This window comes from Heterodontus francisci, chromosome X (assembly GCF_036365525.1).
Source record: "Heterodontus francisci isolate sHetFra1 chromosome X, sHetFra1.hap1, whole genome shotgun sequence".
Lineage (NCBI taxonomy): Eukaryota > Metazoa > Chordata > Chondrichthyes > Heterodontiformes > Heterodontidae > Heterodontus > Heterodontus francisci.
This window is the reverse complement of record NC_090421.1, coordinates 22,935,788-22,963,574: the sequence shown is the minus strand read 5'-3', so window position 1 is coordinate 22,963,574 and position 27,787 is coordinate 22,935,788.

Genomic DNA, 27,787 nt, shown 5'->3' with positions numbered 1-27,787 from the left:
GGGGGGTATATAAATTGCAGTGAGATATAAATTTTGTGTCATGTAAATTTTGGGGGAAATACATTGCGGTGGGATATAAATGGTGGTAGATATAAATTGTGGGGAATATAAATTGCGGGGTGATATAAATTGTGGGTGATATAAATTGTGGGTGATATATATTGCGGAGGATATAAATTGTGTGGGATATAAATTGTGGGGGGATATCAATTGCGGGAGGATACCAATTGCGGAGGGATCTGAATTGCGGGGGATATAAATTGTGAGGTGATATGAATTGAGGGAGGATATAAATTGTGGGGGATATAAATTGAGGGAGGATATAAATTGTGTGGGAGATAAATAGTGGGGTGATATGAATTGCGGGGGATATAAATTGCGGGGGGATATAAATTGGAGGGGTTCTAAATTGCGAGGGGATATAAAGTACGGGGGGATATAAATTCTGGGGGGATATAAATTGAGGAGGGATAAAACTTGTGTGGGGATATAGATTGTGGGGGATATAAATTGCGGGGGATATAAATTGCAGGGGGATATCAATTGTGGGGAATATAAATTGTGGGGGATATAAATTGTTGGGGGATAAAAATTGATGCATGTATAAATTGCGGGGGATATAACTTGAGAGGGGTAAAAATTGTGAGGGGATATAAATTGTGGGGGATATGAATTGTGGGGGATATAAATTGATGGAGGATATAAATTGTGGGGGATATGAATTGTGGGGGATATAAATTGTGGGGAATGTCAATTGAGGGGGATATAAATTGCGGGGGGATATGAATTGCGGGGGGATATAAATTGCAAAGCATAGAAATTGTGGGGGATATAAATTGCGGGGGGATATAAATTGCGGGGGGATATAAATTTTGTGTTATATAAATTGAGGCGTGTATAAATTGTGGGGGATATAAATTGCGGGGGGATAAAAATTGTGGAGGTATCTAAATTGAGGAGGGATATAAATTGTGGGGGATATAAATTGAGGGAGGATATAAATTGTGGGGATATGAATTGTCGGGGAATTAAATTGTGGGGGAATGTCAATTGAGGGGGATATAAATTGCGGGGGGATATGAATTGCGGGGAGATATAAATTGCGGGGGATATAAATTGTGGGGGATATAAATTGCGGGGGGATATAAATTTTGGGGGGATATAAATTGTGTGGTTATATAAATTGAGGCGTGTATAAACTGCGGGGATATAATTTGCAGGGGATATAAATTGAGGGGGATATAAATTGTGGAGGATATGAATTGTGGGGGATATAAATTGAGGGAGGATATAAATTGTGGGGGATATAAATAGTGGGGTGATATGAATTGCGGGGGATATAAATTGCGGGGGGATATAAATTGGAGGGGTTCTAAATTGCGAGGGGATATAAAGTACGGGGGGATATAAATTGTGGGGGGATATAAATTGAGGAGGGATAAAACTTGTGTGGGGATATAGATTGTGGGGGATATAAATTGTTGGGGGATAAAAATTGATGCATGTATAAATTGCGGGGGATATAACTTGAGGGGGGTAAAAATTGTGAAGGGATATAAATTGTGGGGGATATGAATTGTGGGGGATATAAATTGAGGGAGGATATAAATTGTGGGGATATGTCTTGTGCGGGATATAAATTGTGGGGAATGTCAATTGAGGGGGGATATAAATTGCGGGGGGATATGAATTGCGGGGGGATATAAATTGCGGGGCATATAAATTGTGGGGGATATAAATTGCGGGGGGATATAAATTGCGGGGGGATATAAATTTTGTGGTTATATAAATTGAGGCGTGTATAAATTGCGGGGGATATAAATTGCGGGGGGATATAATTTGTGGAGTGATATAAAATGTGGTAGGATATCCATTGTGGGGGATATTAATTGCGGGGGGATAAAAATTGTGGAGGTATATAAATTGAGGAGGGATATAAATTGTGGGGGATATTAGTTGCGGGGGGGTAAAAATGTTGGGGGATATAAATTGTGGGGGATCTAAATTGCGGGGGAGTATAAATTGAGGAGGTATATAAATTGTGGAGGGATATAAATTGTGGCAGCATATACATTTTGGGGGTTATAAATTGCGGAGGATATAAATTGCGGGGGATATAAATTGTGGTGGGATATAAATAATGGGGGGATGTAAATTGTGGGGGATATAAATAGCGGGAGGATATAAATTGTGGAGAGTTAAATTGTGGGGGGATATAAATTATGGGGTGGTGTAAGTTGTGGGGGATATAAATTGCGGGGGATATACATTGTGTGGGATATAACTTGTGGGGGGATATAAATTATGGGGGATGTAAATTGCGGGGGATATAAATTGTGTGGATATATATTGCGGCGGGATATAAATTATGGGGCGATATAAATTATGGGAGGATATAAACTGATGCGTGTATAAATTGCAGGTGATGTAAATTGGGGGGATATAAATTGCGGGGGGATATAAATTCTGGGGGGATATAACTTGTGGGGGATTTAAATTGTAGGGGGCAAAAATTGTGGGTGGATATATATTGCGGGGGGATATAAATTGAGGGGGGTATAAATTGCGAGGGATATAAATTGAGGGGGGATATAAATTGCGGGGGGATATAAATTCTGGAGCGACATAAATTGTGGTAGGAAAGATATTGTGGGGGATATAAATTGTGGGGATATACATTATGGGGGATATAAATTGTGGGGGTTTATAATTTGTGGGGGGATATAAATTGAGGGGGGTTATAAATTGCGGGGGGATATAAATTGCTGGGATATTTTAATTTGCGGGTATGTAAATTGGCGGTATATAAATTTTGGTGGATAAAAATTGCGGTGGGATATACATTGTGAAGGGATATGAACTGTGGGGGGCATAAATTGTGGGGGGATATAAATTGCGGTGGGATAAAAATTGCGGAGGGATATAAATTGTGAAGGGCTATAAATTGTGGGGGGATATAAATTGGGGGGTATATAAATTGCAGTGAGATATAAATTTTGTGTCATGTAAATTTTGGGGGAAATACATTGCGGTGGGATATAAATGGTGGTAGATATAAATTGTGGGGAATATAAATTGCGGGGTGATATAAATTGTGGGTGATATAAATTGTGGGTGATATATATTGTGGGGGATATAAATTGCGGGGGGATATAAATTGTGGGGGGATATAAATTGTGGGGGATATGAATTATGGGGGATATAAATTGTGGGGGGATATCAATTGCGGGAGGATACGTATTGCGGGGGGATATGAATTATTGGGATATAAATTGTGTGGTGATATGAATTGAGGGAGGATATAAATTGTGGGGGATATAAATTGTGGGAGGATATAAATTGTGTGGGATATAAATAGTGGGGTGTTATCAATTGCGGGGTTATATAAATTGCGGAAGGATATAAATTGTGGGGGGATATAAATTAAGGGGGGACATAAATTATGGGGGGTATAAATTGCGGAGCGATATAACTTGTGTGGGTATATAGATTGCTGTGGATATAAATTGCGGGGGATATAAATTGAGGGGGGATAACAATTGTGAGGGGATATAAATTGTTGGGGAACATAAATTGTGGGGAATATAAATTGTGGGTGTTATAAATTGCGGGGGAATTAAATTGCAGGGGGATATCAATTGTGGGGTATATAAATTGTGGGGGAAATAAATTGTGGGGGGATAAAAATTGATGCATGTATAAATTGCGGGGGATATAACTTGAGGGGGATATAAATTGTGAAGGGATATAAATTGTGGGGATCATAAATTATGGGGGATATAAATTGTGTGGATATATATTGCGGCGGGATATAAATTATGGGGCGATATAAATTATGGGAGGATATAAACTGATGCGTGTATAAATTGCAGGTGTTGTAAATTGGGGGGATATAAATTGCGGGGGGATATAAATTCTGGGGGATATAACTTGTGGGGGATTTAAATTGTAGGGGGCAAAAATTGTGGGTGGATATATATTGCGGGGGGATATAAATTGAGGGGGGTATAAATTGCGGGGGATATAAATTGAGGGGGGATATAAATTGCGGGGGGATATAAATTCTGGAGCGACATAAATTGTGGTAGGAAAGATATTGTGGGGGATATAAATTGTGGGGGATATACATTATGGGGGATATAAATTGTGGGGGTTTATAATTTGTGGGGGATATAAATTGAGGGGGGTTATATATTGCGGGGGGATATAAATTGCTGGGATATTTTAATTTGCGGGTATGTAAATTGGCGGTATGTAAATTTTGGTGGATAAAAATTGCGGTGGGATATACATTGTGCAGGGATATGAACTGTGGGGGGCATAAATTGTGGGGGGATATAAATTGCGGTGGGATAAAAATTGCGGTGGGATATACATTGTGAAGGGATATGAACTGTGGGGGGCATAAATTGTGGGGGGATATAAATTGCGGTGGGATAAAAATTGCGGAGGGATATACATTGTGGGGGGATATAAATTGCGGTGGGATAAAAATTGCGGAGGTATATAAATTGTGGGGGAAATAAATTGTGGGGGGATATAAATTGATGCATGTATAAATTGCGGGGGATATAACTTGAGGGGGATATAAATTGTGAAGGGATATAAATTGTGGGGATCATAAATTATGGGGGATATAAATTGTGTGGATATATATTGCGGCGGGATATAAATTATGGGGCGATATAAATTATGGGAGGATATAAACTGATGCGTGTATAAATTGCAGGTGTTGTAAATTGGGGGGATATAAATTGCGGGGGGATATAAATTCTGGGGGATATAACTTGTGGGGGATTTAAATTGTAGGGGGCAAAAATTGTGGGTGGATATATATTGCGGGGGGATATAAATTGAGGGGGGTATAAATTGCGGGGGATATAAATTGAGGGGGGATATAAATTGCGGGGGGATATAAATTCTGGAGCGACATAAATTGTGGTAGGAAAGATATTGTGGGGGATATAAATTGTGGGGGATATACATTATGGGGGATATAAATTGTGGGGGTTTATAATTTGTGGGGGATATAAATTGAGGGGGGTTATAAATTGCGGGGGGATATAAATTGCTGGGATATTTTAATTTGCGGGTATGTAAATTGGCGGTATGTAAATTTTGGTGGATAAAAATTGCGGTGGGATATACATTGTGAAGGGATATGAACTGTGGGGGGCATAAATTGTGGGGGGATATACATTGCGGTGGGATAAAAATTGCGGAGGGATATACATTGTGGAGGGATATAAATTGTGGGGGATATAAATTGGGGGGGATATAAATTGCAGTGAGATATAAATTTTGTGTCATGTAAATTTTGGGGGAAATACATTGCGGTGGGATATAAATGGTGGTAGATATAAATTGTGGGGAATATAAATTGCGGGGTGATATAAATTGTGGGTGATATAAATTGTGGGTGATATATATTGTGGGGGATATAAATTGCGGGGGGATATAAATTGTGGGGGATATAAATTGTGGGGGATATGAATTATGGGGGATATAAATTGTGGAGGGATATCAATTGCGGGAGGATACGTATTGCGGGGGGATATGAATTATTGGGATATAAATTGTGTGGTGATATGAATTGAGGGAGGATATAAATTGTGGGGGATATAAATTGTGGGAGGATATAAATTGTGTGGGATATAAATAGTGGGGTGATATCAATTGCGGGGTTATATAAATTGCGGAAGGATATAAATTGTGGGGGGATATAAATTAAGGGGGGACATAAATTCTGGGGGGTATAAATTGCAGAGCGATATAACTTGTGTGGGGATATAGATTGCTGTGGATATAAATTGCCGGGGATATAAATTGCAGGGGGATATCAATTGTGGGGGGATATAAATTGTCGGGGATATAAATTGTGGGGAGATAAAAAATGATGCATGTATAAATTGCGGGGGATATAAATTGAGGGGGGATAACAATTGTGAGGGGATATAAATTGTTGGGGAACATAAATTATGGGGGATATAAATTGAGGGAGGGTTTAAATTGCGGGTGATATATTGCGGGGGAATATAAATTGTGGGGGATAAAAATTGTGGGGGATATAAATTGTGGGGGGATAAAAAATGATGCATATATAAATTGCGGGCCTATAAATTGAGGGGGGATAAAAATTGTGAGGGGATATAAATTTTGGGGCATCATAAATTATGGGGGATATAAATTGAGGGAGGATATAAATTGTGGGGGATATAAATTGTGGTAGGATATAAATTGCGGGGGATATATCGTGGGGAGATATAAATTGAGGGGGATATAAATTGCGGGGGATATAAATTGCTGGGGGATATAAATTGTGGTGGGATATAAATTGTGGGGGATATAAATTGTGGGGGACATAAATTGCGGGGGGATATAAATTGTGGGGAACATAAATTGTGCGTGATTTCAATTGTGGGGCGATATAAATTGCGGGGGGATATAGATTTTGGGGGATATAAATTGTGGGGGACATGAACTTTGGGGGATATAAATTGTGGGGGGATATCAATTGCGGGTGGATATAAATTGTGGGTGATATCAATTGAGGGGGGATATAAATTGCGGGGGGATATGAATTGCGGGGGATATAAATTGCGGGGATATAATTTGTGGGGGATATAAATTGCGGGGGATATAAATTCCGGGGGGATATAAATTGTGGGGGGATATAAATTAAGGGGGGACATAAATTATGGGGGGTATAAATTGCGGAGCGATATAACTTGTGTGGGGATATAGATTGCTGTGGATATAAATTGCCGGGGATATAAATTGCAGGGGGATATCAATTGTGGGGGGATATAAATTGTCGGGGATATAAATTGTGGGGAGATAAAAAATGATGCATGTATAAATTGCGGGGGATATAAATTGAGGGGGGATAACAATTGTGAGGGGATATAAATTGTTGGGGAACATAAATTATGGGGGATATAAATTGAGGGAGGGTTTAAATTGCGGGTGATATATTGCGGGGGGATATAAATTGTGGGGGATAAAAATTGTGGGGGATATAAATTGTGGGGGGAGATAAATTGCTGTCGGATCTAAATTGTGGGGGATATATATTGTGGGGGATATAAATTTTGGGGGATATAAATTGCGGAGGGATATAAATTGTGGAGGATATAAATTGTGGGGGATATAAATTGCGGGCTGATATAAATTGTGGGGAATCGAAATTGTGGGTGTTATAAATTGCGGGGGGATATAAATTGCGGGGGGATATAAATTGTGGGGGATATAAATTGTGGGGGATATCAATTGAGGTCGGTTATAAATTGCGGGGGATACAAATTGTGGGGGATATAAATAGCGGGGGGATATAAATTGCGGGGGGATATAAATTATGGGGGGATAAAAAATGATGCATATATAAATTGCGGGCCTATAAATTGAGGGGGGATAAAAATTGTGAGGGGATATAAATTTTGGGGCATCATAAATTATGGGGGATATAAATTGAGGGAGGATATAAATTGTGGGGGATATAAATTGTGGTAGGATATAAATTGCGGGGGATATATCGTGGGGAGATATAAATTGAGGGGGATATAAATTGCGGGGGATATATATTGCTGGGGGATATAAATTGTGGTGGGATATAAATTGTGGGGGATATAAATTGTGGGGGACATAAATTGCGGGGGGATATAAATTGTGGGGAACATAAATTGTGCGTGATTTCAATTGTGGGGCGATATAAATTGAGGGGGGATATAGATTTTGGGGGATATAAATTGTGGGGGACATGAATTTTGGGGGATATAAATTGTGGGGGGATATCAATTGCGGGTGGATATAAATTGTGGGTGATATCAATTGAGGGGGGATATAAATTGTGGGGAATATAAATTGTGCGTGATATAAATTGAGGGAGGATATAAGTTGTGGGGGATATAAATTGTGGGGGGATATCAATTGTGGGGGGATATAAATTGCGGGGGGATATGAATTGCGGGGGATATAAATTGCGGGGATATAATTTGTGGGGGATATAAATTGCGGGGGATATAAATTGCGGGGGGATATAAATTGCAGGGGTTCTAAATTGCGAGGGGATATAGAGTACGGGGGGATATACATTATGGGGGATATAAATTGTGGGGGTTTATAATTTGTGGGGGATATAAATTGAGGGGGGTTATATATTGCGGGGGGATATAAATTGCTGGGATATTTTAATTTGCGGGTATGTAAATTGGCGGTATGTAAATTTTGGTGGATAAAAATTGCGGTGGGATATACATTGTGCAGGGATATGAACTGTGGGGGGCATAAATTGTGGGGGGATATAAATTGCGGTGGGATAAAAATTGCGGTGGGATATACATTGTGAAGGGATATGAACTGTGGGGGGCATAAATTGTGGGGGGATATAAATTGCGGTGGGATAAAAATTGCGGAGGGATATACATTGTGGGGGGATATAAATTGCGGTGGGATAAAAATTGCGGAGGTATATAAATTGTGGGGGAAATAAATTGTGGGGGGATATAAATTGATGCATGTATAAATTGCGGGGGATATAACTTGAGGGGGATATAAATTGTGAAGGGATATAAATTGTGGGGATCATAAATTATGGGGGATATAAATTGTGTGGATATATATTGCGGCGGGATATAAATTATGGGGCGATATAAATTATGGGAGGATATAAACTGATGCGTGTATAAATTGCAGGTGTTGTAAATTGGGGGGATATAAATTGCGGGGGGATATAAATTCTGGGGGATATAACTTGTGGGGGATTTAAATTGTAGGGGGCAAAAATTGTGGGTGGATATATATTGCGGGGGGATATAAATTGAGGGGGGTATAAATTGCGGGGGATATAAATTGAGGGGGGATATAAATTGCGGGGGGATATAAATTCTGGAGCGACATAAATTGTGGTAGGAAAGATATTGTGGGGGATATAAATTGTGGGGGATATACATTATGGGGGATATAAATTGTGGGGGTTTATAATTTGTGGGGGATATAAATTGAGGGGGGTTATAAATTGCGGGGGGATATAAATTGCTGGGATATTTTAATTTGCGGGTATGTAAATTGGCGGTATGTAAATTTTGGTGGATAAAAATTGCGGTGGGATATACATTGTGAAGGGATATGAACTGTGGGGGGCATAAATTGTGGGGGGATATACATTGCGGTGGGATAAAAATTGCGGAGGGATATACATTGTGGAGGGATATAAATTGTGGGGGATATAAATTGGGGGGGATATAAATTGCAGTGAGATATAAATTTTGTGTCATGTAAATTTTGGGGGAAATACATTGCGGTGGGATATAAATGGTGGTAGATATAAATTGTGGGGAATATAAATTGCGGGGTGATATAAATTGTGGGTGATATAAATTGTGGGTGATATATATTGTGGGGGATATAAATTGCGGGGGGATATAAATTGTGGGGGATATAAATTGTGGGGGATATGAATTATGGGGGATATAAATTGTGGAGGGATATCAATTGCGGGAGGATACGTATTGCGGGGGGATATGAATTATTGGGATATAAATTGTGTGGTGATATGAATTGAGGGAGGATATAAATTGTGGGGGATATAAATTGTGGGAGGATATAAATTGTGTGGGATATAAATAGTGGGGTGATATCAATTGCGGGGTTATATAAATTGCGGAAGGATATAAATTGTGGGGGGATATAAATTAAGGGGGGACATAAATTCTGGGGGGTATAAATTGCAGAGCGATATAACTTGTGTGGGGATATAGATTGCTGTGGATATAAATTGCCGGGGATATAAATTGCAGGGGGATATCAATTGTGGGGGGATATAAATTGTCGGGGATATAAATTGTGGGGAGATAAAAAATGATGCATGTATAAATTGCGGGGGATATAAATTGAGGGGGGATAACAATTGTGAGGGGATATAAATTGTTGGGGAACATAAATTATGGGGGATATAAATTGAGGGAGGGTTTAAATTGCGGGTGATATATTGCGGGGGGATATAAATTGTGGGGGATAAAAATTGTGGGGGATATAAATTGTGGGGGGATAAAAAATGATGCATATATAAATTGCGGGCCTATAAATTGAGGGGGGATAAAAATTGTGAGGGGATATAAATTTTGGGGCATCATAAATTATGGGGGATATAAATTGAGGGAGGATATAAATTGTGGGGGATATAAATTGTGGTAGGATATAAATTGCGGGGGATATATCGTGGGGAGATATAAATTGAGGGGGATATAAATTGCGGGGGATATAAATTGCTGGGGGATATAAATTGTGGTGGGATATAAATTGTGGGGGATATAAATTGTGGGGGACATAAATTGCGGGGGGATATAAATTGTGGGGAACATAAATTGTGCGTGATTTCAATTGTGGGGCGATATAAATTGCGGGGGGATATAGATTTTGGGGGATATAAATTGTGGGGGACATGAACTTTGGGGGATATAAATTGTGGGGGGATATCAATTGCGGGTGGATATAAATTGTGGGTGATATCAATTGAGGGGGGATATAAATTGCGGGGGGATATGAATTGCGGGGGATATAAATTGCGGGGATATAATTTGTGGGGGATATAAATTGCGGGGGATATAAATTCCGGGGGGATATAAATTGTGGGGGGATATAAATTAAGGGGGGACATAAATTATGGGGGGTATAAATTGCGGAGCGATATAACTTGTGTGGGGATATAGATTGCTGTGGATATAAATTGCCGGGGATATAAATTGCAGGGGGATATCAATTGTGGGGGGATATAAATTGTCGGGGATATAAATTGTGGGGAGATAAAAAATGATGCATGTATAAATTGCGGGGGATATAAATTGAGGGGGGATAACAATTGTGAGGGGATATAAATTGTTGGGGAACATAAATTATGGGGGATATAAATTGAGGGAGGGTTTAAATTGCGGGTGATATATTGCGGGGGGATATAAATTGTGGGGGATAAAAATTGTGGGGGATATAAATTGTGGGGGGAGATAAATTGCTGTCGGATCTAAATTGTGGGGGATATATATTGTGGGGGATATAAATTTTGGGGGATATAAATTGCGGAGGGATATAAATTGTGGAGGATATAAATTGTGGGGGATATAAATTGCGGGCTGATATAAATTGTGGGGAATCGAAATTGTGGGTGTTATAAATTGCGGGGGGATATAAATTGCGGGGGGATATAAATTGTGGGGGATATAAATTGTGGGGGGATATCAATTGAGGTCGGTTATAAATTGCGGGGGATACAAATTGTGGGGGATATAAATAGCGGGGGGATATAAATTGCGGGGGGATATAAATTATGGGGGGATAAAAAATGATGCATATATAAATTGCGGGCCTATAAATTGAGGGGGGATAAAAATTGTGAGGGGATATAAATTTTGGGGCATCATAAATTATGGGGGATATAAATTGAGGGAGGATATAAATTGTGGGGGATATAAATTGTGGTAGGATATAAATTGCGGGGGATATATCGTGGGGAGATATAAATTGAGGGGGATATAAATTGCGGGGGATATATATTGCTGGGGGATATAAATTGTGGTGGGATATAAATTGTGGGGGATATAAATTGTGGGGGACATAAATTGCGGGGGGATATAAATTGTGGGGAACATAAATTGTGCGTGATTTCAATTGTGGGGCGATATAAATTGAGGGGGGATATAGATTTTGGGGGATATAAATTGTGGGGGACATGAATTTTGGGGGATATAAATTGTGGGGGGATATCAATTGCGGGTGGATATAAATTGTGGGTGATATCAATTGAGGGGGGATATAAATTGTGGGGAATATAAATTGTGCGTGATATAAATTGAGGGAGGATATAAGTTGTGGGGGATATAAATTGTGGGGGGATATCAATTGTGGGGGGATATAAATTGCGGGGGGATATGAATTGCGGGGGATATAAATTGCGGGGATATAATTTGTGGGGGATATAAATTGCGGGGGATATAAATTGCGGGGGGATATAAATTGCAGGGGTTCTAAATTGCGAGGGGATATAGAGTACGGGGGGATATAAATTGTGGGGGGATATAAATTGAGGAGTGATAAAACTTGTGTGGGGATATAGATTGGGGGATATAAATTGCGGGGGAATTAAATTGCAGGGGGATATCAATTGTGGGGTATATAAATTGTGGGGGAAATAAATTGTGGGGGGATAAAAATTGATGCATGTATAAATTGCGGGGGATATAACTTGAGGGGGATATAAATTGTGAAGGGATATAAATTGTGGGGATCATAAATTATGGGGGATATAAATTGAGGGAGGATATAAATTGTGGGGGATATAAATTGTGGTAGGATATAAATTGCGGGTTATATATCGCGGGGGGATATAAATTGTGGGGGATATAAATTGCGAGGGGATATAAATTGCTGGGGATATAAATTGTTGGGGGATATAAATTGTGGGGGATATAAATTGTGGGGGAAATAAATTTAGGGGGATACAAATTGCGGTGGGATATAAATTGTGGGGGGGATAAATTGCGGGAGATATATCACGGGGGGATATAAATTGTGGGGGACATAAATTGCGGGGGATATAAATTGCTGGGGGATATAAATTGCTGGGGAATATCAATTGTGCGTGATATAAATTGTGGGGGATATAAATTGCGGTGGGATATAAATTGTGGGGGATATAAATTGTGGGGGATATGAATTGTGGGGGATATAAATTGTGGGGGGATATCAATTGCGGGAGGATATAAATTGTGGGGGATAAAAATTGAGGGAGGATATAAATTGTGGGGGATATGAATTGTGGGGGATATAAATTGTGGGGAATGTCAATTGAGGTGGGATATAAATTGCGGGGTCATATGAATTGCGGGGGGATATAAATTGTAGGGGGGATATAAATTGTGGGGAATATAAATTGTGCGTGATATAAATTGAGGGAGGATATAAGTTGTGGGGGATATAAATTGTGGGGGGATATCAATTGAGGGGGGATATAAATTGCGGGGGGATATGAATTGGGGGGGATATAAATTGCGGGGATATAATTTGTGGGGGATATAAATTGTGGGGGATATAAATTGCGGGGGGATATAAATTGTAGGGGTTCTAAATTGCGAGGGGATTTTAAGTACGGGGGGATATAAATTGTGGGGGGATATAAATTGAGGAGGGATAAAACTTGTGTGGGGATATGGATTGGGGGGATATAAATTGCGGGGGAATTAAATTGCAGGGGGATATCAATTGTGGGGAATATAAATTGTAGGGGATATAAATTGTGGGGGGATAAAAATTGATGCATGTATAAATTGCGGTGGGGGGATATAAATTGTGAAGGGATATAAATTGTGGGGATCATAAATTATGGGGGATATAAATTGAGGGAGGATATAAATTGTGGGGGATATAAATTGTGGTAGGATATAAATTGCAGGTTATATATCGCGGGGGGATATAAATTGTGGGGGATATAAATTGCGAGGGGATATATTTTGCTGGGGATATAAATTGCTGGGGGATATAAATTGTGGGGGATATAAATTGTGGGGGAAATAAATTTAGGGGGATACAAATTGCGGTGGGATATAAATTGTGGGGGGTATAAATTGCGGGTTATATATCGCGGGGGGATATAAATTGTGGGGGACATAAATTGCGGGGGGATATAAATTGCTGGGGGATATAAATTGTGGGGGATATAAATTGTGGGGGATATAAATTTTGGGGGATACAAATTGTGGGGGACATAAATTGCGGGGGGATATAAATTGTGGGGAATATCAATTGTGCGTGAAATAAATTGTGGGGGGATATAAATTGCGGTGGGATATAAATTGTGGGCGATATAAATTGCGGGGGATATGAATTGTGGGGGATATAAATTGTGGGGAATATCAATTGCGGGAGGATATAAATTGTGGGGGATAAAAATTGAGGGAAGATATAAATTGTGGGGGATATGAATTGTGGGGGACATAAATTGTGGGGAATATCAATTGAGGTGGGATATAAATTGTGGGGTCATATGAATTGCGGGGGGATATAAATTGCAGGGGATATAAATTGTGGGGGATATAAATTGCGGGGGGATATAAATTGTGGGGAATATAAATTGTGGGTGATGTAAATTGTGGAGTGAAATAAATTGTGGTAGGATATCCATTGTGGGGGATATAAATTGCGGGGGCATAAAAATTGTGGAGGTATATAATTTGAGAAGGGATATATATTGTGGGGGATATAAATTGTGGGGGATATAAATTGCGGGGGAATATAAATTGTGGAGGTATATAATTTGTGGAGGGATATAAATTGTGGCAGGATATACATTGTCGGGGTTATAAATTGCGGGGGATATGAATTGAGGGGGGATATAAATTGTGGGGGGATAAAATTGCGGAGGAAAGAATTGTGGTGGGATATAAATTGCGGGGTGTTGTAAATAGTGGGGGATATAAATTGTGGAGGCATAGAAATTACGGGGGGACATAAATTGTGGGGGGATATAAATTATGGGGTATGTAAATTGTGGGGGGATATAAATTGCGGGGTGTTGTAAATAGTGGGGGATATAAATTGTGGAGGCATAGAAATTTCGGGGGGATATAAATTGTGGGGGGATATAAATTATGGGGGGATATAAATTGTGGGGGATATAAATTGCGGGGGGATATAAATTGTGGGGATTGAAATTGTGGGGGGATATAAATTATGGGGGGATGTAAGTTGCGGGGGATATAAATTGTGGGGATATATATTGTGCGGGGATATAAATTATGATGGATGTAAATTGCGGGGGATATAAATTGTGGGGATATATATTGTGGGGGTTATAAATTATGGGGCGATATAAATTATGGGAGGATATAAACTGATGCGTGTATAAATTGCAGGTGATGTAAATTGAGGGGATATAAATTGCGGGGGGATATAAATTCTGGGGGGATATAACTTGCGGGGGATTAAAATTGTAGGGGAACATAAATTGTGGATGGATATAAATTGCGGGGGGATATAAATTGCTTGAGGATATAAATTGAGGGGGGGTATAAAATGCGGGGGGATATAAATTGCGGGGGGATATAAATTGCGGGGGGATATAAATTCTGGAGCGACATAAATTGTGGTAGGAAAGATATTGTGGGGGATATAAGTTGTGGGGATATACATTATGGGGGATATAATTTGTGGGGGTTTATAATTTGTGGGGGGATATAAATTGTGGGGGGGTATAAATTGCGGGGGATATAAATTGCTGGGGTATATAAATTGTGGTGGGATCTACATTGTGAAGGGATATGAACTGTGGGGGGGCATAAATTGTGGGGGATATAAATTGCGGTGGGATATAAATTGTGGGGGATATAAATTGTGGAGGAATATAAATTGTGGAGGGATATAAATTGTGGGGGGATATAAATTGGGGGGGATATAAATTGCAGTGAGATATAAATTTTGGGTTATGTACATTTTGGGGTATATAAATTGCGGTGGGATATAAATGGTGGTAGATATAAATTGTGGGGGATATAAATTGCGGAGTGATATAAATTGTGGGTGATATAAATTGTGGGTGATATAAATTGTGGGGGATATAAATTGCGGGGGGATATAAATTGCTGGGGGATATAAATTGCTGGGGAATATCAATTGTGCGTGATATAAATTGTGGGGGATATAAATTGCGGGGGGATATAAATTGCTGGGGGATATAAATTGCTGGGGAATATCAATTGTGCGTGATATAAATTGTGGGGGATATAAATTGCGGTGGGATATAAATTGTGGGGGATATAAATTGTGGGGGATATGAATTGTGGGGGATAAAAATTGAGGGAGGATATAAATTGTGGGGGATATGAATTGTGGGGGATATAAATTGTGGGGAATGTCAATTGAGGTGGGATATAAATTGCGGGGTCATATGAATTGCGGGGGGATATAAATTGTAGGGGGGATATAAATTGTGGGGAATATAAATTGTGCGTGATATAAATTGAGGGAGGATATAAGTTGTGGGGGATATAAATTGTGGGGGGATATCAATTGAGGGGGGATATAAATTGCGGGGGGATATGAATTGGGGGGGATAGAAATTGCGGGGATATAATTTGTGGGGGATATAAATTGTGGGGGATATAAATTGCGGGGGGATATAAATTGTAGGGGTTCTAAATTGCGAGGGGATATAAAGTACGGGGGGATATAAATTGTGGGGGGATATAAATTGCGGGGGGATATAAATTGTGGGGGATATAAATTGCGGTTTGATATGAATTGTCGAGGAGAGAAATTGTGGTGGGATATCAATTGCGGGAGGATACATATTGCGGGGGGATATGAATTGCGGGGGATATAAATTGTGGGGTGATATGAATGGAGGGAGGATATAAATTGTGGGGGATATTAATTGAGGGAGGATATAAATTTTGTGGGATATAAATAGTGGGGTGATATCAATTGCGGGGAGATATAAATTGTGGGGGATATAAATTGCGGGGGGATATAAATTTCGGGGGGATATAAATTGTGCGGGGATGTAAATTAAGGGGGCACATAAATTATGGGGGGTATAAATTGCAGAGCGATATAACTTGTGTGGGGATATAGATTGTTGTGGATATAAATTTTGGGGGATATAAATTGCAGGGGGATATCAATTGTGGGGGGATATAAATTGTGGGGGATAAAAATTGAGGGAGGATATAAATTGTGGGGGATATGAATTGTGGGGGATATAAATTGTGGGGAATGTCAATTGAGGTGGGATATAAATTGCGGGGTCATATGAATTGTGGGGGGATATAAATTGTAGGGGGGATATAAATTGTGGGGAATATAAATTGTGCGTGATATAAATTGAGGGAGGATATAACTTGTGGGGGATGTAAATTGTGGGGGGATATCAATTGAGGGGGGATATAAATTGCGGGTGGATATGAATTGCGGGGGATATATATTGCGGGGATATAATTTGTGGGGGATATAAATTGTGGGGGATATAAATTGCGGGGGGATATAAATTGTAGGGGTTCTAAATTGCGAGGGGATAGAAAGTACGGTGGGATATAAATTGTGGGGGGATATAAATTGAGGAGGGATAAAACTTGTGTGGGGATATAGATTGGGGGATATAAATTGCGGGGGAATTAAATTGCAGGGGGATATCAATTGTGGGGAATATAAATTGTGGGGGATATAAATTGTGGGGGGATAAAAATTGATGCATGTATAAATTGCCAGGGATATAACTTGAGGGGGGATATAAATTGTGAAGGGATATAAATTGTGGGGATCATAAATTATGGGGGATATAAATTGAGGGAGGATATAAATTGTGGGGGATATAAATTGTGGTAGGATATAAATTGCAGGTTATATATCGCGGGGGGATATAAATTGTGGGGGATGTAAATTGCGAGGGGATATATATTGCTGGGGACATAAATTGCTGGGGGATATAAATTGTGGGGGAAATAAATTTAGGGGGAGACAAATTGCGGTGGGATATAAATTGTGGGGGGTATAAATTGCGGGTTATATTGCGGGGGGATATAAATTGTGGGGGACATAAATTGCGGGGGGATATAAATTGCTGGGGGATATAAATTGTGGGGGATATAAATTGTGGGGATATAAATTTTGTGGGATACAAATTGTGGGGGACATAAATTGCGGGAGGATATAAATTGTGGGGAATATCAATTGTGCGTGATATAAATTGTGGGGGGATATAAATTGCGGTGGGACATAAATTGTTGGGGATATAAATTGCGGGGGATATGAATTGTGGGGGATATAAATTGTGGGGGGATATCAATTGCGGGAGGATATAAATTGTGGGGGATAAAAAATGAGGGAGGATATAAATTGAGGGAGGATATAAATAGTGTGGGATATAAATAGTGGGGTGATATCAATTGCGGGGAGATATAAATTTCCGGGGATATAAATAGTGGGGTGATATCAATTGCGGGGAGATATAAATTGTGGGGGATATAAATTGCGGGGGGATATAAATTACGGGGGGATATAAATTGTGGGGGATATAAATTGCGGGAGGATATAAATTGTGTGGGATATAAATAGTGGGGTGATATCAATTGCGGGGAGATATAAATTGTGGGGGATATAAAGTCCGGGGGTTATAAATTTCGGGGGGATATAAATTGTGCGGGGATATAAATTAAGGGGGGACATAAATTATGGGGGGTATAAATTGCGGAGCGATATAACTTGTGTGGGGATATCGATTGTTGCGGATATAAATTGTGGGGGATATAAATTGCAGGGGGATATCAATTGTGGGGGGATATAAATTGTGGAGGATATAAATTGTGGGGAGATAAAAAATGAGGCATGTATAAATTGCGGGGGATATAAATTGCAGTGGGATAAAAATTGTGAGGGGATATAAATTGTGGGGGAACATAAATTATGGGGGATATAAATTGAGGGAGGTTATAAATTGTGGGGGATATAAATTGTGGTAGGATATAAATTGTGGGTGATTTATATTGCGGGGGCTATAAATTGTGGGCGATATAAATTGTGGGGGATATAAATTGTGGGGGACATAAATTTTGGTGGATATAAATTGCGGTGGGATATAAATTGTGTGGGATATAAATTGTGGGGGATATAAATTGCGGGGTGATATAAATTGTGGGGAATATAAATTGTGGGTGATCTAAATTGTGGAGGGATATAAATTGCAGGGGGATATAAATTGTTGGGGGATATAAATTAGCGGGGGATATGAATTGTGGGGGATAGAAATTGTGGGGGTATATCAATTGCGGGAGGATATAAATTGTGGGGGATTAAAATTGAGGGAGGATATAAATTGTGGGGAATATAAATTGTGGGGGGATATGAATGGCGGGGGATATAAATTGCGGGGGATACAGATTGTGGGGGATTTAAATAGCGGGGCGATATAAATTGCGGGGGGATATAAATTGCGGGGGGACAAAAATTGAGGCGTGTATAAATTGTGGAGGATATCAATTGCGGGGGGATATAAATTGTGGGGGGAAATAAATTGTGGGGGGATAAAAAATGGTACATATATAAATTGCGGGGGTATAAATTGAGGGGGGATGAAAATTGTGAGGGGATATAAATTGTGGGGGATCATATATTATGGGGGATATAAATTGATGGAGGATATAAATTGTGGGGGATATAAATTGTGGGAGGATATAAATTGCGGGGGATATAAATTGCAGGGGGACATCAATTGTGGGAGATATAAATTGTGGGGAATACAAATTGTGGGGGGTTAAAAATTGATGCATGCATAAATGGCAGGGGATATAACTTGAGGGGGGATAACAATAGTGAGGGGATATAAATTGTGGGGGATCATAAATTAAAGGAGATATAAATTGAGGGAGGATATAAATTGTGGGAGATATAAATTGTGGTAGGATATATATTGCGGGTTATATATCGCGGGGAGATATAAATTGTCGGGGATATAAATTGCGGGGGGTATAAATTGCTGGGGGACATAAATTGCTGGGGGATATAAATTGTGGGGATATAAATTCTGGGGGATACAAATTGCGGTGGGATATAAATTGTGGGAGATATAAATTGTGGGGGACATAAATTGTGGGGGGATATAAATTGTGGGGAATATAAATTGTGCGTGATATAAATTGTGGGGGGATATAAATTGAGGAGGATATAAATTTTGGGGGATATAAATTGTGGGGGATATGAATTGTGGGGGATATAAATTGTGGGATGATATCAATTGCGGGAGGATATAAATTGTGGGGGATATAAATTGAGGGAGGATATAAATTGTGGGCGATATAATTTGCGGGGGGATATAAATTGCGGGGGGATATAAATTCTGGGGTTATATAAATTGAGGCATGTATAAATTGCGGGGGATATAATTTGCAGGGGGATATAAATTGTGGGGGTGATATGAATTGTGGGGGGATATAATTTGTGGAGGGATATAAATTGTGGTAGGATATCCATTGTGGGGAGATAAATTGCGGGGGGATAAAAATTGTGGGGGATATAAATTGTGGGGGATATAAATTGTGGCAGGATATATAATGCGGGTTATATATCGCGTGGGGATATAAATTGCTGGGGGATATAAATTGCTGGGGGATATACATTGTGGGGGATATAAATTGTGGGGGGATATAAATTGCTTGAGGATATAAATTGAGGGTGTTATAAAATGCGGGGGGATATAAATTGCGGGGGGATATAAATTGCGGGGGGATATAAATTCTGGAGCGACATAAATTGTGGTAGGAAAGATATTGTGGGGGATATAACTTGTGGGGGATATACATTATGGGGGATATAATTTGTGGGGGTTTATAATTTGTGGGGGGATATAAATTGTGGGGCGTTATAAATTGCGGGGGGATATAAATTGCTGGGGTACATAAATTGCAGTGGGATATACATTGTGAAGGGATATGAACTGTGGGGGGGCATAAATTGTGGGGGATATAATTTGCGGTGGGATATAAATTGTGGGGGATATAAATTGTGGAGGAATATAAATTGTGGGGGGATATAAATTGGGGGGGATATAAATTGCAGTGAGATATAAATTTTGGGTTATGTAAATTTTGGGGTATATAAATTGCGGTGGGATATAAATGGTGGTAGATATAAATTGTGGGGGATATAAATTGCGGGTGATATAAATTGTGGGTGATATAAATTGTGGGTGATATAAATTGTGGGGGATATAAATTGCGGGGGGATATAAATTGCTGGGGGATATAAATTGTGGTTTGATATGAATTGTCGAGGAGAGAAATTGTGGGGGGATATCAATTGCGGGAGGATACATATTGCGGGGGGATATGAATTGCGGGGGATATAAATTGTGGGGTGATATGAATTGAGGGAGGATATAAATTGTGGGGGATATTAATTGAGGGAGGATATAAATTGTGTGGGATATAAATAGTGGGGTGATATCAATTGCGGGGAGATATAAATTGTGGGGGATATAAATTGCGGGGGGATATAAATTACGGGGGGATATAAATTGTGGGGGATATAAATTGCGGGAGGATATAAATTGTGTGGGATATAAATAGTGGAGTGATATCAATTGCGGGGAGATATAAATTGAGGGGGATATAAAGTCCGGGGGTTATAAATTTCGGGGGGATATAAATTGTGCGGGGATATAAATTAAGGGGGGACATAAATTATGGGGGGTATAAATTGCGGAGCGATATAACTTGTGTGGGGATATCGATTGTTGTGGATATAAATTGTGGGGGATATAAATTGCAGGGGGATATCAATTGTGGGGGGATATAAATTGTAGAGGATATAAATTGTGGGGAGATAAAAAAATGAGGCATGTATAAATTGCGGGGGATATAAATTGCAGTGGGATAAAAATTGTGAGGGGATATAAATTGTGGGGGAACATAAATTATGGGGGATATAAATTGAGGGAGGTTATAAATTGTGGGGGATATAAATTGTGGTAGGATATAAATTGCGGGTGATTTATATTGCGGGGGATATAAATTGTGGGCGATATAAATTGTGGGGGATATAAATTGTGGGGGACATAAATTTTGGTGGATATAAATTGCGGTGGGATATAAATTGTGTGGGATATAAATTGTGGGGGATATAAATTGCGGGGTGATATAAATTGTGGGGAATATAAATTGTGGGTGATCTAAATTGTGGAGGGATATAAATTGCAGGGGGATATAAATTGTTGGGGGATATAAATTAGCGGGGGATATGAATTGTGGGGGATAGAAATTGTGGGGGTATATCAATTGCGGGAGGATATAAATTGTGGGGGATTAAAATTGAGGGAGGATATAAATTGTGGGGAATATAAATTGTGGGGGGATATGAATGGCGGGGGATATAAATTGCGGGGGATACAGATTGTGGGGGATTTAAATAGCGGTGCGATATAAATTGCGGGGGGATATAAATTGCGGGGGGACAAAAAATGAGGCGTGTATAAATTGTGGAGGATATCAATTGCGGGGGGATATAAATTGTGGGGGGAAATAAATTGTGGGGGGATAAAAAATGATGCATATATAAATTGCGGGGGTATAAATTGAGGGGGGATGAAAATTGTGAGGGGATATAAATTGTGGGGGATCATATATTATGGGGGATATAAATTGAGGGAGGATATAAATTGTGGGGGATATAAATTGTGGGGGATATAAATTGCGGGGGAATATAAATTGTGGAGGTATATAAATTGTGGAGGAATATATATTGTGGCATGATTTTCATTGTGGGGGTTATAAATTGGGGGGGATATAAATTGAGTGGGGATTTCAATTGCGGGGGATATAAATTGCTGGGGATATAAATTGTGGTGGGATATAAATAATGGGGAGATTTAAATAGCTCGGGATATAAATTGCGGGGAGATGTAAATTGTGGGGGATAGAAATTGTGGAGGCATCGAAAGTGCGGGGGGATATAAATTTTGGGAGATATAAACTATGGGGGATATAAATTGTGGGGGATATAAATTGCGGGGGGATATAAATTGTGGGGATTTAAATTGTGGGGGTATATAAATTATGGAGGGATGTAAGTTGTGGGGGATATAAATTGCGGGGGATATACATTGTGTGGGATATAACTTGTGGGCGGATATAAATTATGGGGGATGTAAATTATGGGAGGATATAAACTGATGCGTGTATAAATTGCAGGTGATATAAATTGCGGGGGATATAAATTGCTGGGGATATAAGTTGTGGTGGGATATAAATAATGGGGAGATTTAAATAGCTCGGGATATAAATTGCGGGGAGATGTAAATTGTGGGAGATATAAATTGTGGAGGCATATAAAGTGCGGGAGGATATAAATTTTGGGAGCTATAAGTTATGGGGGGATATAAATTGTGGGGGATATAAATTGCGGGGGGATATAAATTGTGGGGATTGAAATTGTGGGGGGATATAAATTATGGGGGGATGTAAGTTGTGGGGGATATAAATTGCGGGGGATATACATTGTGTGGGATATAACTTGTGGGGGGATATAAATTATGGGGGATGTAAATTATGGGAGGATATAAACTGATGCGTGTATAAATTGCAGGTGATATAAATTGCGGGGGATATAAATTGCGGGGGGATATAAATTGTGGGGGATATAAATTGTGGGGGATATAAATTGTGGCGGGATGTCAATTGCGGGAGGATATAAATTGTGGGGGATATAAATTGAGGGAGGATATAAATTGTGGGGGATATAAATTGTGGGGGGATATCAATTGAGGGGGATAATAATTGCGGCGGGATATGAATTGCGGGGGGATATAAATTGTGGGGTTATATAAATTGAGGCATGTATAAATTGCGGGGGATATAATTTGCAGGGGGTTAAAAATTGTGGGGGGATATAAATTGTGGGCGGATATAATTTGTGGAGGGATATAAATTGTGGTAGGATATCCATTGTGGGGGAGATAAATTGCGGGGGGATCAAAATTGTGGGGGATATAAATTGTGGGGGATATAAATTGCGGGGGAATATAAATTGTGGAGGCATATAAATTGTGGAGGGATATATATTGTGTGGGATATAAATTGCGGGGGGATAAAAATTGTGGGGGATATAAATTGTCGGAGAAATATTGCGGGGGAATATGAATTGTGGAGGGATATATATTGTGGCAGGATATACATTGTGGGGGTTCTAAATTGCGGGGGATATAAATTGAGGGGGGATATAAATTGAGGGGGGATATAAATTGCGGGGGGATATAAATTGTGGTGGGATATAAATAATGGGGAGATTTAAATTGCTCGGGATATAAATTGCGGGGAGATGTAAATTGTGGGGGATATAAATTGTGGAGGCATATAAAGTTCGGGGGGATATAAATTGGGGGGGATATAAATTATGGGGGGATGTAAATTGTGGGGGATATAAATTGAGGCGGGATATAAATTGTGGGGATTGAAATTGTGGGGGGATATAAATCATGGGGGGATGTAAGTTGTAGGGGATATAAATTGCGGGGGATATACATTGTGTGGGATATAACTTGTGGGGGGATATAAATTATGGGGGATGTAAATTATGGGAGGATATAAACTGATGCATGTCTATATTGCGGGTGATATAAATTGCGGGGGACATAAATTGCGGGGGGATATAATTTCTGCAGGGATATAACTTGCGGGGGATTTAAATTGTAGGGGGTAAAAATTGTGGGCGGACATAAATTGCGGGGGGATATAAATTGCGGGAGGATATAAATTGAGGGGGGTATAAATTGCGGGGGGATGTATATTCTGGAGGGACATAAATTGTGGTAGGAAAGATTTTGTGGGGAATGTAATTTGTGGAGGATATACATTGTGGGGGATGTAAATTGTGAGGGTATATAAATTGAGGGGTGTATCAATTGCGGGGAATATAACTTGTGGGGGGACATAGATTATGGGGGATATAAATTGTGGGGGTTTATAATTTGTGGGGGGATATAAATTGAGGGGGGGTTATAAATTGCGGGGGGATATAAATTGCTGGGGTATATAAATTTGGGGGTACATAAATTGTGGGGGAGATAAATTGCGGTGGGATATACATTGTGAAGGGATATGAACTGTGGGGGGGGGCATAAATTGTTGGGGGATATAAATTGCGGTGGGATATAAATTGTGGGGGACATAAATTGCGGAGGGATATAAATTGTGGTGGGATATAAATTGTGTGGGGATATAAATTGGGCGGGGATATAAATTGCAGTGAGATATAAATTTTGGGTTATGTAAATTTTGGTGGATATAAATTGCGGTGGGATATAAATGGTGGGGAATATAAATTGCGGAGGGATATAAATTGTGGAGGGATATAAATCGCGGAGGGATATAAATTGTGGAGGGATATAAATTGTGTGGGGATATAAATTGGGCGGGGATATAAATTGCAGTGAGATATAAATTTTGGGTTATGTAAATTTTGGTGGATATAAATTGCGGGGTGATATAAATTGTGGGTGATATAAATTGCGGTGTGATATAAATTGTGGGGGATATAAATTGTGAGGAATATGAATTGTGGGGGATATAAATTGTGGGGGAATATCAATTGCGGGAAGATACAATTTGCGGGGGGATATGAATTGCGGGGGATATAAATTGTGGGGTGATATGAATTGAGGGGGGATATAAATAGTGGGGGATATAAATTGAGGGAGGATATAAATTGTGTGGCATATAAATAGTGGGGTGATATCAATTGCGGGGGTATCTAATTTGCGGGGGGATATGAATTGCGGGGGATATTAATTGCGGGGGGATATAAATTGTGGGGGATATAAATTGCGGGGGGATATAAATTACGGGGGGATATAAATTGTCGGAGGATATAAATTGAGGCATGCATAAATTGCGGGGAATAGAATTTGCGGGGGGATATAAATTGTGCGGGGATATAAATTAAGAGGGGACATTAATTAAGGGGTGTATAAAGTGCGGAGGGATATAACTTGTGTGGGGATATAGATTGTGGGGGATATAAATTGTGGGGGATATAAATTGCATGGGGATATCAATTGTGGGGGGACATAAATAGTGGGGGATATAAATTGTGGGGGGATAAAAAATGATGCATGTATAAATTGCGGGGGACATAAATTGAGTGGGGATAAAAATTGTGAGGGGATATAAATTGTGGGGGAACATAAATTATGGGGGATATAAATTGAGGGAGGATATAAATTGAGGGGGATAAAAATTGAGGGAGGATATAAATTGTGGGGAATACAAATTGTGGGGGGACATCAATTGATGGGGGATATAAATTGCAGTGAGATATAAATTTTGGGTTGTGTATATTTTGGGGGATATAAATTGCTGTGGGATATAAATGGTGGGGGACATAAATTGTGGGGGATATAAATTGCGCGGTGATATAAATTGTGGGTGATATAAATTGTGGTTGACATAAATTGTGGGGGATATAAATTGCGGGGGGATATAAATTGTGGGGGATATAAATTGTGAAGGATATGAATTGTGGGGGATACAAATTGTGGGGGATATCAATTGCGGGAGGATACGAATTGCGGGGAGATACGAATTGCAGGGGATATAAATTGTGGGGTGATATGAATTGAGGGAGGATATAAATTGTGGGGATATAAATTGAGGGAGGATATAAATTGCGTGGGATATAAATATTGGGGTGATATCAATTGCGGGGGGATATAAATTGTGGGGTTATATAAATTGAGGCATGATTAAATTGCGGGGGATATGAATTGCGGGGGGATATAAATTGTGGGGGGTTGTAAATTGTGGGGCCATATAATTTGTGGAGGGATATAAATTGTGTTAGGATATCCATTGTGGGGGATATAAATTGCGGGGGGATAATAATTGTGGGGGATATAAATTGTGGGGGAGATAAATTGCAGGGGAATATAAATTGTCGAGGTATATGAATTGTGGAGGGATATAATTTGTTGAGGATATAATTGCGGGGGGATAAAATTGTGGGGGATATATATTGTGGCAGGATATACATTGTGGGGGTTAATAAATTGCGGGGGATATAAATTGCGGGGGGATATAAATTGCGGGGGATATAAATTGTGGTGGGATATAAATAATGGGGAGATTTAAATTGCGGGGGATATAAATTGCGGTGTGATGTAAATTGTGGGAAATACAAATTGTGGGGGGATATAAATTGCGGTGGGATATAAATTGTGGGGGGTATAAATTGCGGAGGGGTATAAATTGTGGAGGGATATAAATTGTGTGGGGATATAAATTGGGCGGGGATATAAATTGTGGGGGATATAAATGGTGGGGGATATAGATAGCGGGTGATATAAATTGTGGGGGATTTCAATATTGGGGGATATGAATTGTGGGGGATATAAATTGTGGGGGATATCAATTGCGGGAGGATACGAATTGCGGGGGGATATCAATTGCGGGGGATATAAATTGTGGAGTGATATGAATTGAGGGGGGATATAAATTGTGGGGGATATAAATTGAGGGAGGATATAAATTGTGTGGCATATAAATAGTGGGGTGATATCAATTGCGGGGGTATCTAATTTGCGGGGGGATATGAATTGCGGGGGATATTAATTGCGGGGGGATATAAATTGTGGGGGATATAAATTGCGGGGGGATATAAATTACGGGGGGATATAAATTGTCGGAGGATATAAATTGAGGCATGTATAAATTGCGGGGGATCGAATTTGTGGGGGGATATAAATTGTGCGGGGTTATAAATTAAGAGGGGACATAAATTAAGGGGCGTATAAAGTGCAGAGGGATACAACTTGTGTGGGGATATAGATTGTGGGGGATATAAATTGTGGGGGATATAAATTGCAGGGGGATATCAATTGTGGGGGGATATAAATTGTGGGGGATATAAATTGTGGGGGGATAAAAAATGATGCATGTATAAATTGCGGGGGACATAAATTGAGGGGGGATAAAAATTGTGAGGGGATATAAATTGTGGGGGAACATAAATTATGGGGGATATAAATTGAGGGAGGATATAAATTGAGGGGGATAAAAATTGAGGTTGGATATAAATTGTGGGGAATATAAATTGTGGGGGGATATCAATTGATGGGGGATATAAATTGCAGTGAGATATAAATTTTGGATTATGTAAATTTTGGGGGATATAAATTGCTGTGGGATATAAATGGTGGGGGATATAAATTGTGGGGGATATAAATTGCGCGGTGATATAAATTGTGGGTGATATAAATTGTGGTTGA